This window comes from Oryx dammah, unplaced genomic scaffold, assembly GCF_014754425.2.
Source record: "Oryx dammah isolate SB20612 unplaced genomic scaffold, SCBI_Odam_1.1 HiC_scaffold_13, whole genome shotgun sequence".
NCBI classification, from domain to species: Eukaryota; Metazoa; Chordata; class Mammalia; order Artiodactyla; family Bovidae; genus Oryx; species Oryx dammah.
In genome coordinates, this window is record NW_024070197.1 from 23,670,343 (window position 1) to 23,684,548 (window position 14,206).

Here is a 14,206-nt window from a genome sequence, read left to right on the forward strand (position 1 = left end):
GGGCATGGCTGGCCCTTTAAGAGCCAGTGTCTTCCTTCTGGTCTGGATTGCAGGTTTGTGAGTGGGATGTAGTTTTCTCTTCCATGTTATCTGTTCATCCTCCCTGGGCATCCTTCTCTGCAATGGTCATTGGAAATTACACATATGGCTTCCTGCCGCAATCTGTTATGAGAATAACTGAGGATTTAATGTGCCAAATATATCTTACTCTCCCCTTGGTCTGGCACAGGGCAAGTGCAGTGAGCAAACGTCTGTGCCGTTGCGTCTTTTAGGTCCGGTATAGCTCTCAGACTAGCCACACGCCAGAGACAAGCTGATGCCTGCAGAGGGTGGGGCAGGCTGAGAACAAACACTCAGCTTCAAGTACACATCTTTCTACATCACTTGTGAATCGTCCCAAGGAGACTTTGGTAAATCAGGCTGGGGACCAATAGACTGGGGTCCTGGGGTCCTAGGCAGGTCCTAGGCAGGACTTGAGGAGCAGGACATGCTTTGGGGGCTGCATGGATTCAGTGCCTACTTATCGTCAGAAGAATCCCAGAAGAAACAGAAATGAACATTTGTGCATTTTTTCATGTACTGAAATTATCTTTTTTTTTTTTCTTCTAGAGAAACAGCACTCCCACACCTTCAGGGAGGGAGCTGAGACAGAGTGATATCCAATGCAAATTCATTCTAAGAAGGTTGTGGGGGCCACCTGGTGTCCAATGCAGACAGGACCTGCTGCTAGGTGGATGGGAGGAGAGAGGCGGGGTGAGGGGGAGGGGCGAGGGGGAATACCTGACTCCTCCTTATCCATGTCAAACAACAGCCCATCAGGAGGATTTGGAAGGGGTTGTGGGAGGGTGGGTGGGGGACCACCTTATGTTGTGGGAAGCAGATCAAAGCAGAAAATATAATGTCCCCGCAAGGAAAGGGTGAAAAGAAAGTGCCTTGATGGAGAGAGCCTGAGAGAGGTACAGACGGCCCTGGATCCCAGGCTAGACTTCACGACAGCCTAGGTAGGTGCCTTCAAAGAAAGAGCAAAACCACTTGCTCATGTTTAAGACACACATAGATACTAATGCTTTCTTGGAATTATCCCTCTGGGTTTAGGTTTCTTGAAGAATATAGTCCCCATCACTGGTTTTCTATGTGGAGCTGAAATAATTCATCAAATATTTGGAATGTGTAATTAAATATCTAATGCCAATTAGCAAATTACTAATGAAATAATCAGAGGCTTTTATGGTTTATAGTTCGGCTCGAATTTTAATTCTAAGTGGTTATTGATTCTAAATACAGTCTGAGTTGCAAAACATTAGGTATATAGATGTGAAATGAGAAACGAAAGGAAGGTTTGGGGGCTGTGGTGGTGGGTGCTGAGAGGCCCTGATCCTCACTGTTTTGGCAGCAGGTGCCAGAAGTGAAGGACCATGTAGGGAGTGCCCTCTGTCCACTGTTAGTGGGGGAATCAAGGAAGAGACACAGAGGTTCGTGGTGGAGGCCCACGGCCTGTGGGACATGCTTCCCACAGTTGGGTTACAGCCCATCATCGCTCTGTGATTACAGACCAGAGAAATGCATGCCACCGTCTCATGCTCCCTAGACGCTCTGCCACGCCAAACCCTAGGGAAGAGCAACAGTGGCTAGAAGACAGAGCTTCGGAGGCTGCCTTGCTCCCGCAGGCTGGGAGGTGACACCTGCAGTCTTGGGACTTCTCATGTGTGAGAGAGCAGACTGCAAAGATACCATCACTTGAGTGTAGGTCTTGCCTGGGATGCAAGGGTACTTGGTGTGCATGAGGACATGATTCCCTGTGGGGCAGAGGGATGCATGATTCCCTATGGGTGTGGAAATACATGGTTATCAATATGGCTTGGGGTGCCTGGTTACTTACAGAGTGTGTGTGGGTACTTGGTTAGCTATGGAATATAGGGTGGTATCTCTCAGCTACGGAGATAGAGGCACCTGGTTACCAAGAAGGCAAAGGAGTATGGTTACTTTGGGTGGCCAAGATACGAACGAATGTTTCCAGCAAAGTTGTTGAAAGAAGTGCAAGCCACTTTGATAAAAACTTTTTTCAAATGCCTTTCTCCTTTTGTATGGAAAATAAAGTGCTAATCAAACACTGAATTTAAATACTGAAGCAGGTTCCTTAAGATATCTTCTTGACAGATTATTAGAGAAGCTGAGTTACTAGAAGGTATGAAAAATAATGCAATTTCCTTTTTCTAAGAAATACCTTTGCACCAATTTTATTTCTCTCATTCTATATTTAATAAGATGCATTATCATTGTTACAAAGAACAATAGTCCCTGTGGCCCATAATTATTTATTCTATGCACACCCTATTCCAGGAACTTCGTCATACATCCTAGGTCATGTAATCTTCACCATCCACCCTTCGGGATATGTATTAGCATCAGAATTAGCAAGGTCTGTTTCATAAACAAGGAAATGGAGGCACACAGATTTTTAACAACCTGACTAAGGAGAAGGGCATGGCAACCCACTCCATTCAGTATTCTTGCCTGGAGAATCCCATGGACAGGGGAGCCTGGTGGGCTACGGTCCATAGGGTTGCAATGAGTCTCACAAGACTGAAGCCACTTAGCACGTACACATAAAATTTATGCAGTTATTCAGTGCTGGGGGCAGGCCTAGAACCCAGGCATGTCTGTACCAATGCTGTGACTTTCTCCATAGTGCCACTCATGGTAGTAGATGGTCACCCAAAACAAACCAACACTCCGGGGACAGTCTTGCCCGGATCTCACACAGCCTTGTTCCTGGGCAGTTTTTTAGTCAGTACAAAAACAGCCCATTGAGTCCTGGGGCTCCTTTGAAGACAGAACTCCCAGGGGAAATGGGAGGAAAGCAGAAGCTGAGCTAGGAGGCCAGCCTGTAACCAAGATGCTCCCCTTGCTTGGCTGGTCCTCCCTGGCTAACAGTGGAGGAGGGGCTTGCCTCCTGGCTGGACCTGCTCCTGCTCCTACCTGGGCCAGGCCAGAGTGCAGACCCCGCTTCCCTTCCCAGCCCTCTGCAGCATCTGGGAGCAGGAGGGAAGATGCACCACGTATACAGCTCAGGAGTGATTTAAACACTCCTCCAGCTCAAAGGGGAATCTTGGATTTCATTAATTAATACATCAATAGAAGCCAATGGAGAAAAACATGTCTTGTTATCTGGCTCCTCAGATGCTAGACATGGGCTCATTAGCCTTAAGCATATCAGCCCGATAACACTATTTATTCCATACAGAATAATGATCTACTTTGGGGGATACTGCAGTGAACCGAAAGGCCGAGTCCATCCATTATCATTGCTCGCCGCACATGCGCGTGCATCACTGCATCCTCCATGAGAACGGCGGACACGTGGTGCCAGGCTCCTCACAACAGACCTGCAGGGGTGAGGGCCAGCCACCTGGCCAAGGTCACAGACCAGTTATGAGGCAGAGTTGGGATGTAAATGTGGGTCAGTCCAAGGAAACAATCAAGAGTTTCCAGCCTTCCACACAGATAACACACAAAGTGAGACAACACCAACTCCCACCCGGGAAGGGAAGGAGAAAGGAAACCAACAATAGGAAAGGAAAAGGCAGGTGGTCAACTCATATAGACATCACCGACCATTGTCTACTAAGGGTAAGCAAGTTAACAGATTGTGCTGTTGTTATTTCTGTTTTAAATTGCATGCTCTCTTTAATGACAGTGTCTTCCAGAAGGAGCCAGGAGCAGTCCTAAAGCAGTCAGCCTGGTTAGCCAACATGCAAAAATAAGACTACTTCATGTTATTTGCTCAGACCCACACAAGGCTATTTGAGATGCTAAGGCCCCTTGTATAGAAAGCAGTCATCAGTTAGATGACGATCCTATTACTGAGCAAGGCGGTTTTCTAAAAAGGGTACTGATCGGCGGTTGACAGGCAGGATTTAATGCTCCATGTCCCTAGGTCTGTAGCTTTGGGATCGTAAATGCGGAACCCCACAGCTGCAGGGCGAGAGACCTGTAGGAAGATCTGCTTCCATGTTGCCTGCAGCTTCATCCTTCTCCTGCCCTTTTTTGATCTTGGAAATTCCAAAAGAGCACCCAATTCACCAAACTACACAGACTGTGAGGCCGGTCAGCCATCTCGATCAATTGGTCAACTCCTCAGCAAGCACTTACTGATCCCTCCTCCCATGCCGGGTACCCCAAGGATGCACAGGAAGAGTGAGTCAAGAGCTGGGTCCCTGGAGCTCTTTCAGTGCAGCTGCTGCTGCTGCTGCTAAGTCGCTTCAGTCGTGTCCGACTCTGTGCGACCCCATAGACAGCAGCCCACCAGCTCCGCCATCCCTGGGATTCTCCAGGCAAGAACACTGGAGTGGGTTGCCATTTCCTTCTCCAATGCATGAAAGTGAAAAGTGAAAGTGAAGTCGCTCAGTCATGTCCGACCCTCAGCGACCCCATGGACTGCAGCCTTCCAGGCTCCTCCGTCCATGGGATTTTCCAGGCAAGAGTACTGGAGTGGGGTGCCATCGCCTTCTCCGCTTTCAGTGCAGAGAGGCTGGTTAAAGCCAAGCCAACTGTCATCATGTGTGGAGCAGGCCATACTGTTCAAATCAGAAGCAACTGAAGAGCTCAGAGACACAGAAACCATGAAGCCCACAGGAGACAAGGAGGGCTTCCAAGAGAAAGGAAGGGTGCACATTAAATCTTTAAGGGCTACTGCCAGGGGGTGGCGTAGACAAGAAAGAGCTTCTTGGGACGGCTGGCTTTGAGGACACTAATTTATGAGCATGCAAAGAAATTAAGCATGTGGGCCTGGGGATGCAGGTAATGAGGGCTGAGTTGTGATGCCTTGGGTGACAAAGGGCCATCTCTACAGCAGGGGTGGGAGCACCTGCCATGACCACCCACAGGTGAAAAGCCCTCCTTTATAAAAAGGAGGGAAAAGACATTCTAAGGAGGGGATTTTGTTTCCACCTTGGTAATGGGCCTTTATAATTCAGGCCAGTAGAACTGATCAGTTCTGTGCAGGGTGCCAGGGATTGTTTGGGTGTCATTGAAAGGACTATATACTGCCCAGTGATTACTTCCCAAAGGCATGAATACCACTTTAGCCCAAGGAAAGTGTCGTATGTGTAATTGTGATGCTCTGCAGCCCACACTGCCCACAGAGGGCAGTTTTCAGTTCTACTCTCCATAGTAAGAAGAGGGCAAAGGGCCCTTCCCTGAGGGCACAGTTAGGGGAGGAAGCAGAGGCTACAGGAATCGTTAAAAATAAATTGTTTTCAAATTAATAAAATGCAACAGTCCACACTCAAGACCAACAACATGTAAAATTGAATTTCTAAATGATATCAAGGTGAGGAGACCAACACTGGTCAGAAGCTGCAAGACAGAATTCAGAGAGGAGGGGAGCAGGCAGACCTGGCCCAGGAGGCATTCACAGTGTCTGCTAGGCTGACATCAACCTGTTCACTCTGATGGGAATGACAACTCCTACATCCCACCAACCAGAAGCTGCTGAGGGGTATGAGTGAAGCGAGGGTCCCTGCCACCCTCACCCCTTTGGGCCCTGAAGTTGAAGGGTGGTGGGCAAAACCTGAGGCCCAATGTCAGGGGAAATCACAGTAAAATCACTGCAGCTCATGCTAGCCTTTGAGATGGGATTCCTTTAAAATGTTCACTTATTTCTCTGACTCCTCCAAAAGTGTGAGCTTCCAGGCAGGAGGAGCCCTGGGTAAGTGTCTATTACAGAGAAAGCTCTTAGAGGACAATTTGGAGATTGGACTAATGTCAGTGTCCTTACTTACTCTCATGCCTAACCCTGAGAACCAGGCACAGCGGCTCCTCAGCCTGTCCCTGCCCTACGGAGACCCATGGCCAGCAGGTGCTCTGTCCAGCAACCACACACGATCACAGAGAATAGCATCCCTGGGCCGTGGCCAGGCCTGCTCTGGTGCACACAGTGGCCCCCGCAGTGCCCCCTGGGAACAGCTAAGGCTTCCTTCCTAAGAGGACCAGTGAGGCTAGCTCATCCATGGCCAAACTCTGGTGTCCATCACCATCCTCGACAAACTCACTCCCTTAGCTCCTGTCCTGCTCAAACCACAGGATTTGACTTGAGGGGGAAGTCCGAGGAGAGTTCAGTTTCTCCAGGTAATGAGCAGGTTTTGGATTTCCTGAGAAGGGAAAGAGGAGCATCTGTCTGCTAAGTGTTGGAGGGGCCGCAGGCTGTGTATCTGTGGATGCTTCTTGATTGACAGCATTAGTGAGGCAGATTAACCCCAAAGAAGCAGCCGGCTAGCCGTACCTCATGCTCACTGACCCCATCCTTGACCTCCCAAGTTTCTCCAAGGAGCCCACCTGCTTCCTACATCATCAGCCTTCCTCTCCTTCTTCTGCAGGACCCACCCCTGCCCTGCGGCCCGTTCCTCTGCCCCAGCGAGCCGCCCCTGAGCATTCCGGCACCACCCCAGCTTTCTCCCGACAGCCCGGCTGCTCTGAGCCTGAGGACACTCCCCACGCTCCCCACCCAGGACCCGGGGTGCAGCGTCTCCCTGTCCTACTCCTCCGGCCACCGGCCTGAGTCTGGCAGCGTCGCTCCTCACTCCCTTCCAGATGACCTCCGCTGGGTTCCCTCCTCCGCCTCCTTGGCAACTTCTCTTCCCTGCCCAGCCCCGGATCAGGGGGTTTGGCTCTCCAAGGAGACTTCAAACTCTCCAAGGGCGGGGGTGTCCCCTCTCTCCCGAGTGACCCTCTCAGCGCCACTGCACAGATGATGCACACAATAGACGCTCAGTGCATACACAGCAACTGGAATCGCAGTGGCTACAAAGTGACCAGCCCGCCGCCGCCGGCTGGAAGGTCATTTCCCTGCTCCAAATGCTGGACCTTTCACTCTAGAGAATGACTGTTCTGCTGCAGGAAGGTTGGGGGGCAGAGGCACTCTGAGGTCACCGCACAGCCCAGCCCGTGAAAACAGAGTGGAGCTCCTCAGTAAGAGCTTCCAGCGTTCCCGAGGCTCTTGCGCAGAGTTTCGGTCCGCCTGGCTCTATTCTTAGCAGCGCTCACAGCCGGTACCCGGAGAAGCCTGGTTGTTGCGCAGCGTCTGGCTTTCTGCGTCCAATCTTCGGTGGAGCCTTCTGTTTCCGCCTTCAGGTACGTGATGCGTTCCTGTCCCCCTCGTGTCAGGATGGGTGGGGGTGGGCAGGCGCCATCTGGGAGAGGTGCGGCCGGATCCTCAACCCACTCCCCCTCCTCCATCTCCCCGCACCCCTTACCCAGTGATCCGGGCCTTTGTGTTATTTTTATAAGACTCGCCTGCCAACACAGATCACCGAGGTCTTCTGTGGCACGGAGCACAGCTTTCCTTCTCTAAGGTGACCGCCTCCAGCATCGTGGCTGGAGTTCCCCTGAACTCCAGATGGAAGGGTGTGGAGCCCCGCCACAGAGAAGAATGTACTAGAAGCCGTGGTCGGAGCCAGTCGCCCACTGGGGTGCCCCTGCTGGATGCAAAGGCCTCCTGGCACCTCGTGGCAGTGCAGCAACAAGTCCATGGAGACAGTCCACCAGAGCCTGTACTTCAGGGGGACCTGCAAGGCCTTCGCTCCATCCTCTCTGTCTCAGACCAGCCCAGGGAAGGAGGTGGAATGGGCACGGTTTACTTTCAGATTCCTCCATCTCTCCATCATTTTACTCACTCATTTGTTCATTTATATTCCTTTCTTCTTTCAACATTTATACATTCATTTATGTAGCTCCTGCCTTGGTTTGAGTTCCCTTAAAAAGCAGATTCTTGGTGAGACAAGAACATGGGTGTGAGTAGTTCATTAAGAGAATTCCAACACACTTGAGGAGTGGGAGCTTCAAATGAGGAAGGCGGAAAGCCAGTACCAGTGCAGTGATGGGCCAGTGATGGGCAGGCTGCTGCTGCAGGCCGCTGGGACTCAGTCCCACAGAGGGCCCTCAGACGACTGTGGAGAACCCAGTTGCTGGTTTTCATTCCCTGATTCCCCTCTCCCATTGACTGAGGGTTGTTTCTTGGAGGCATTAAATCCCTAGCGCTTTCAGGCCTACCTGCAGCTGGGCACACTCCTATGATTCTTTATGCAGGAAGCAGTCAGAGGCTGGGATTGCCCCCTGTACTGCAGCTGCAGAGCGTGAGCCAAGGGGACATGGGCCGGGAATTAACATGACCTATGGCTCCAAAGCGCTTATTTTGTAGACCTTGACTGGATGCACACCGATGCCAGGCACTGTGTTAAGGCTTTGAGGGGTATACCATTCTGGCTCTGATTGATAGAGCAGACTACCTCCAGGGTCCTAGCCTGGGATGGGACCTCACCTCTGCCAGGAAGGTTCTTTTCCCCATCTGACTGGTACAGCCAAAAATGAAACCAGGCTGAGAATGGAACAGCATAAGCTTTATTCAAGGTTTCCCTGGTGGCTCAGCTGGTAAAGAACCTGCCTGCCAGTGTAGGAGATGCAGGTCTGATCCCTGAGTTGGGGAGATCTGTTGGAGAAGGAAATGGCAAACCACTCTAGTATTCTCAGATGGAAAATTCCGTGGATAGAGGAGAGGAGCCTGGCTGGCTTGCAAAGAGTCCATGGGGTTGCAAAGTGTCAGACATGACTGAGCACACGTGCACACGCACAGGCACACACACGAGCTTTATTCAGTGGCGAAAAAATGAAGGGAAACCTAGTACACATATCAACTTCTCAACCTAATTCAGGTGGAGACACCAAATATATAGGAGAATGAAATTAAAGTGAGGGAATCAGAAAGAGTGGGAGGAATATTCATGAGTAATCCAAGAATAGGGGTGTGGTTTGGACCCAGAACTGATGCAGTCCTCCTTTCTAGGCCTTGTATAGGCTTTTCTAGCAATCGTCAACTGTCATGGCACCCATGGGTGTACCATTTAGCATATGCTAATATATTACAATGAGCATATAATGAGGCTCAAGGTCTACTGGAAGTCAAATCTTCTGCCATCGTGGGCTTACTTATTTCTAACCAGTTCTTGTTTTTTCTCTTTGCAGCTTCCTCCCTAAATGTAGATAAGAGTTATTGGTTTCTAGTCGAAGAGAGGCAAGCGTAGGATTCTGGGGCGACAGTCTTGGTAACAGCTTGCCATTTAAAACCAACTGTAATTTTGATTGTTTGAGTAGTTTCTTTCCAGAAACCTAAAATGGGAGAAGGTGTGGTTATGTTGAACCAACATTCAGGAAGTCTGGATTTTAAACTTGGGTGATTTACATAGGTGGAACCAGAAAGCATACATGAAGCTTCCATCATGGGTCACCACTGACCCTGAAATGAACCAGCCCAGGCCACTGTCTGGGCTATGACTGAGTCCAGTCTAGGTGGAACCAAACAGAACTTGCTATGACAAACCGCAGTAAGTTCTGAACTCTTGTGTAGAACTATGTGCTTTGGGAGCACAGAGAGAGATAATTATCCCAGAATTGGATAGGGAAGGGCTTCCCTAGTGGCTTAGACAGTCAAGAATCTGCCTCATTTTGAGTTAGTCTTTGTTTGTGGTGCATGGTATGATCAGTTGTTGTTGCTGATTTTTTTTCACCTAGAGGTATTCAAGTTTTCTCGCAACCAATTGTTACTCCACACCACGAGGCTTGTGGGATCTTAGTTTCCTGACCAGGGATCAAGCCCATGCCCGTGCATTGGAAGGTAGAGTCTTAACCATTGGATCCCCATGGAAGTCCTGAGATACTCAATTTTTGCCATTGTGGACAGTAATCATCAACTGCCTCAGAAGACTCCTTCTGTGGGCTACAATTCTCATCTTCATTTGTAAGTCCTCCTGGGGTACAGCATGATTTATTTCCTTACCAGCCAGCCTAACTTCAGCAGCAGAGTCTGTCATTCCCCTCCTGATCTACATGACAATGAGGACTATTAGGAAAACACAATGGGCCCATCTTACGCAAACCTGCTTAGAGACACCTCATCCTTCAACCCTTCCTCTTCTTGGCTGTGATCTTCCTGGCCTGTTTGAAGTTGCAGAACCCACCAGAACCTTTGGATCTCTGCTTTGGGGCATCTTGACCCTTCCTCCTAGAACCTCCTCCCCGACTCTCTCTCAGTCCCTCATATTCAAATCCTATTCCTCATTCTAGGCCCATCACCTCACTTCCTAATGCTCCCCCTGGAAGTTGTTGCTTTCTCTAATTCTCTGTTCCCACTGTTCTTATTTTCAGTAACATCAACTTTGATGTGCATGACTGAATCACTGAGGGTGGAGTTTCAGACACAGTTGAACAGGTCATCAAGAAGCTATCTGTGGAAGGGGACTTGTCCCAGGACTCAGACAAGTGCAAGGCATATGTTATAGCAGCTTTCCTGATCTGGTTTCTTTGTAAGGTTGTAGCCATGCATTCCGGGAAACAAACTCACTCAGAAGGACAATGCAGATAGTGGAGTGCCGTTTATTACACCGCTGGGCCCAAGGCATAGTCTCCTCTTAGTCAAGGACCCTGACCCGTTTTTGTGAAAACCTTATATACCCTAAGTGTACGTGTGCAAACCCCCCTCCCCAAATTCTCTGAAACTAGTCTGAACAAAGGAAAAGAAAGAGATAATCAAAGTTAACCCATGATTCGTATGCCTTAAACCCATGATTCGTGTGCTTTAAGCCTAGGTAGTTGCTGCTAAGTCGCTTCAGTTGTGTCCGACTCTGTGTGACCCCATAGACGGCAGTCCACCAGGCTGCCCCATCCCTGGGATTCTCCAGGCAAGAACACTGGAGTTAACAGTGGACAATTATCAATAGGCCTGTGGTCATACCCCAATAAGCATAATAGAATTTATTATTCTATTCGGTTACACAGATAATTAGGGCGTTCTTTTAGGTGACGGAGAGTCTAGGTACGAGCCCTAGGGCTCTTCCATTGGGGTGGGTGAGGGGTCTGGTTTTCCAGTTGATATGTCGTTTCCATAGATACTGGGCATATAGCTCAAAAGTCCACAGTCCAGCCCAAGATGAAGTCCTGCTTTCAAGATGGAGCCTGTTCTGTCTGTTTCCTCCTTCAAATTCAGTTGTGAGTTTCTTGAGAGCAGGTGAGCCTGTCTGGCTCCTAGTAGAACGGTCAATGCCCAACAAATGTCTGAGAACTCATATGTGACATGATCATTGAACATTGAGTGAATAAAAGCTTCTCCCCAGATATGAGACAACTGGTCCACATAAAGGACTGTTACCATGCTTTTCCTGACCATATAGGGACATGGTAACACATTTTGGAATCAATGAATCCTTTCCTCTGGGATTACAAACCTACTCCAGTAATTACAAAACCACAACAACAATCTCTAGATATCGCTCTATAAATACTGCTTAGGCAGTCCTTGAATACAACGGTGTGTTTATTTTCTATGTCTGGGGCACAAAATTCTGCATCTCTCTGAGCTCTCAGCTTTCTTGTCTCTTGAATGGGTGTGTTGGACACAATCATCTCCAAGAGGTCTTCCTCTCTCTTCTGACGTGCAGTGAGTCTAAATGTAAAATGTTGCTGGTGATGGCCTGAACTGAAACGTTCGTCTTGCAACTCAAAATTGTCACTGGAGACCAAATATTTGAACTCTCTGGTTTCATATTGCACGCCACCATACCTCACCCTCTTCAGGAGGAGCAGACAATGAATGGAAGGTGAGGTGCAGGTCAGACTGTTGTCATTGCTAACAACTGCCCGCTCACTGCCTCGTCTGGCTCCGGGCTCCACCCGGCCAGACGTGAGGCCTCCCCATCCTTTCCTCAGGTTGGGGGGACCTAAGTGCTGGCAAAATACGTCTTTGGAGAGGGAGATGATTCACGCCCCAGCAGAGCAGGCTCCCAGCCACCTGCTCCCACCACCCTCTGGGCCCTGGGGGCACAGAGGCATGACCTGGAGGGCTCAAGTCTCCCTGGGCGGATCTATTACATGCATTAAAATAATTTACGCTCAGCCCTATAAAGCGTTTAATTCGTCGTGCCATCATCCATTCCAGAAGCATTCCTCTTCATCGTGAATTATTTTTGAAGTATTTATGTGGACCTCACCGAAAATCACCCCAGTCAGCAAACTGAGAAATGGAAAGGCATTAAGAGGAGGCGCTGACCCCAGGGTCACAGACATCAGTGTGGCCAGGGTCAACAGGGTGGGAGAGGGAGCTTGGATGGCCGCAGCAGCTGCTGACCAGGGTGCCGGGCTCTGTCCTCCCTGCCCACACCTTGGCATGGGCAGGGCACACATATTTTTCATATTAGCAGCTACGGTAACAACTGATATGTGCAGCATTTCCGTTTGCACAGCACTTCCCCATGTTCTCGTGTGTGGCTCCCAGTAAGTCTGCACAGCACATGTTTTGTTGTTGTTCAATCACGAAGTTCTGTCCCGACGCTTTGCGCCCTCATAGACTATAGCACACCAGGCTCCCCTGTCCTTCACTATCTCCCAGAGTTTGTTCAAATTCATGTCAGTTGAGTCAGTGATACTATCTAACCACCTCATTCTCTGATGCCCCTTCTCCTTTTGCCTTCAATCTTTCCTAGCATCAGGATCTTTTCCAGCGAGTCAGCTTGTGACATCAGGTGGCCAAAGTATTGGAGTTTCAGCATCAGCATCAGTCCTTCCAATGAATATTCAGGGTTGATTTCTTTTATAATTGACTGATTTGATCTTGTTGCACTCCAAGGGACTCTCAAGAGCCTTCTCCAGTACCACAGTTTGAAAGCATTAATTCGTCGGTGCTCAGCCTTCTTTATGGTCCAACTCTCATATCAGTACATGTACTCAGAGGTACAAAGACATGGGCCCAGTTTAGCAGACACAGACTTGGAACTAAGTTTCTGATTGCAGCTACCCACTTGGCAGCTATGCATCCTTCTAAAGAGCTTGGGCAGCTGGTCTCATATGAACACAATGCCTGGGGGTATCAGACCAGTTTTATCAATGCAATGGGCTGCCCACTCCTCTGCCCACCCACAGACACATACCCACACTACAAGTAAGAAGGACCATACTCAAGTTCTCAAGGATACCACTGGTCTGTCATTGAGTTTAGTCAAGATTCTTCTTAGTTTGGGGCCTCATTTCTGAAGATGCTGAAAGAACTTTTTTAAAGTTAACAAAATTTCCAACAACATTCCAGGGATTATTATCAAAGATAATCGGGCTGGGAATTCTTATTTTTCAATAATCATTTATTTGAGGTCTTACTCTGTACCAGGTACTACTTGTACCAGGGCTCTGATGGATCCCTCATCTCATGAAATTTACATTCCACTAAGAAAAGCAGACTATCACTGTGTAAACCAAGAGGTAAACAAGGTATTTCTAGGGAGTAATTTATTACTGCCACAAAGAAGGCAGAAATAAGATGATGAACTGTGGTGTGGCACAGAGGCCGCGAACATATGGATGTGGTGACAGAAAGCTTCCCTGAGTGACATCTGAGTTACAACCTAAGAAAAGGAAGGTGTCCAGCTTGGAAAGGGCAAGAAAAAACAAGTGCAAAGAGCCTGGGGCAGGAACAGGTTTGGCAGGCCTGAAGTGCAAAACACCATGTTGACTAGAGAAGGAAGGTAACTGAGGGAGAGATGGAGGATGAAGTTAGAGAGATTGATCAGGTTGGATAATGTAGGGCCTCAAAGGCCATGGTAAGGAATATGAAATTTATTGTAATGTAAGAGGAAGCCATTCTAAGCAGTGTAGCGGAGAATGATCTGATTTGTTGAATTAAAAAGCTGATAGAGTTTGGTGATTCCTCAAAATGTAAACATAGACTTTCTCAATCATCCAGCAATACCACTCCTAGGTATATGCCCCAAATAATGGAAACCAGTTACCCAAATACTTTTACGTGAAAGTTCATAGCAGTAGCATGTGATATAGCCAAGAGGTGAAAATAACCCAAATGTCCATCAATGGATGAACAGAGAAACAAAATGTGGTATAAACATACAAGTTTATTCAGTCATTGAAAGGAATAACATACTGTTACATACTACCACACGGGTGAACTTTGAAAATACGCTAAGTGAAATAAGTATTAGTCACTCATACTCTTTGCGACTCCGTGGATTGTAGCTCACCAGGCTCCTCTGTCCATGGAATTCTCCAGGCAACAATACTGGCATAGGTTGCCATGACCTCCTGCAGAGGATCTTCCTGACCCTAGGATTAAACTTGATTCTCCTGCATTGCTGCCAGATTCTTTACCGTCTGAGCC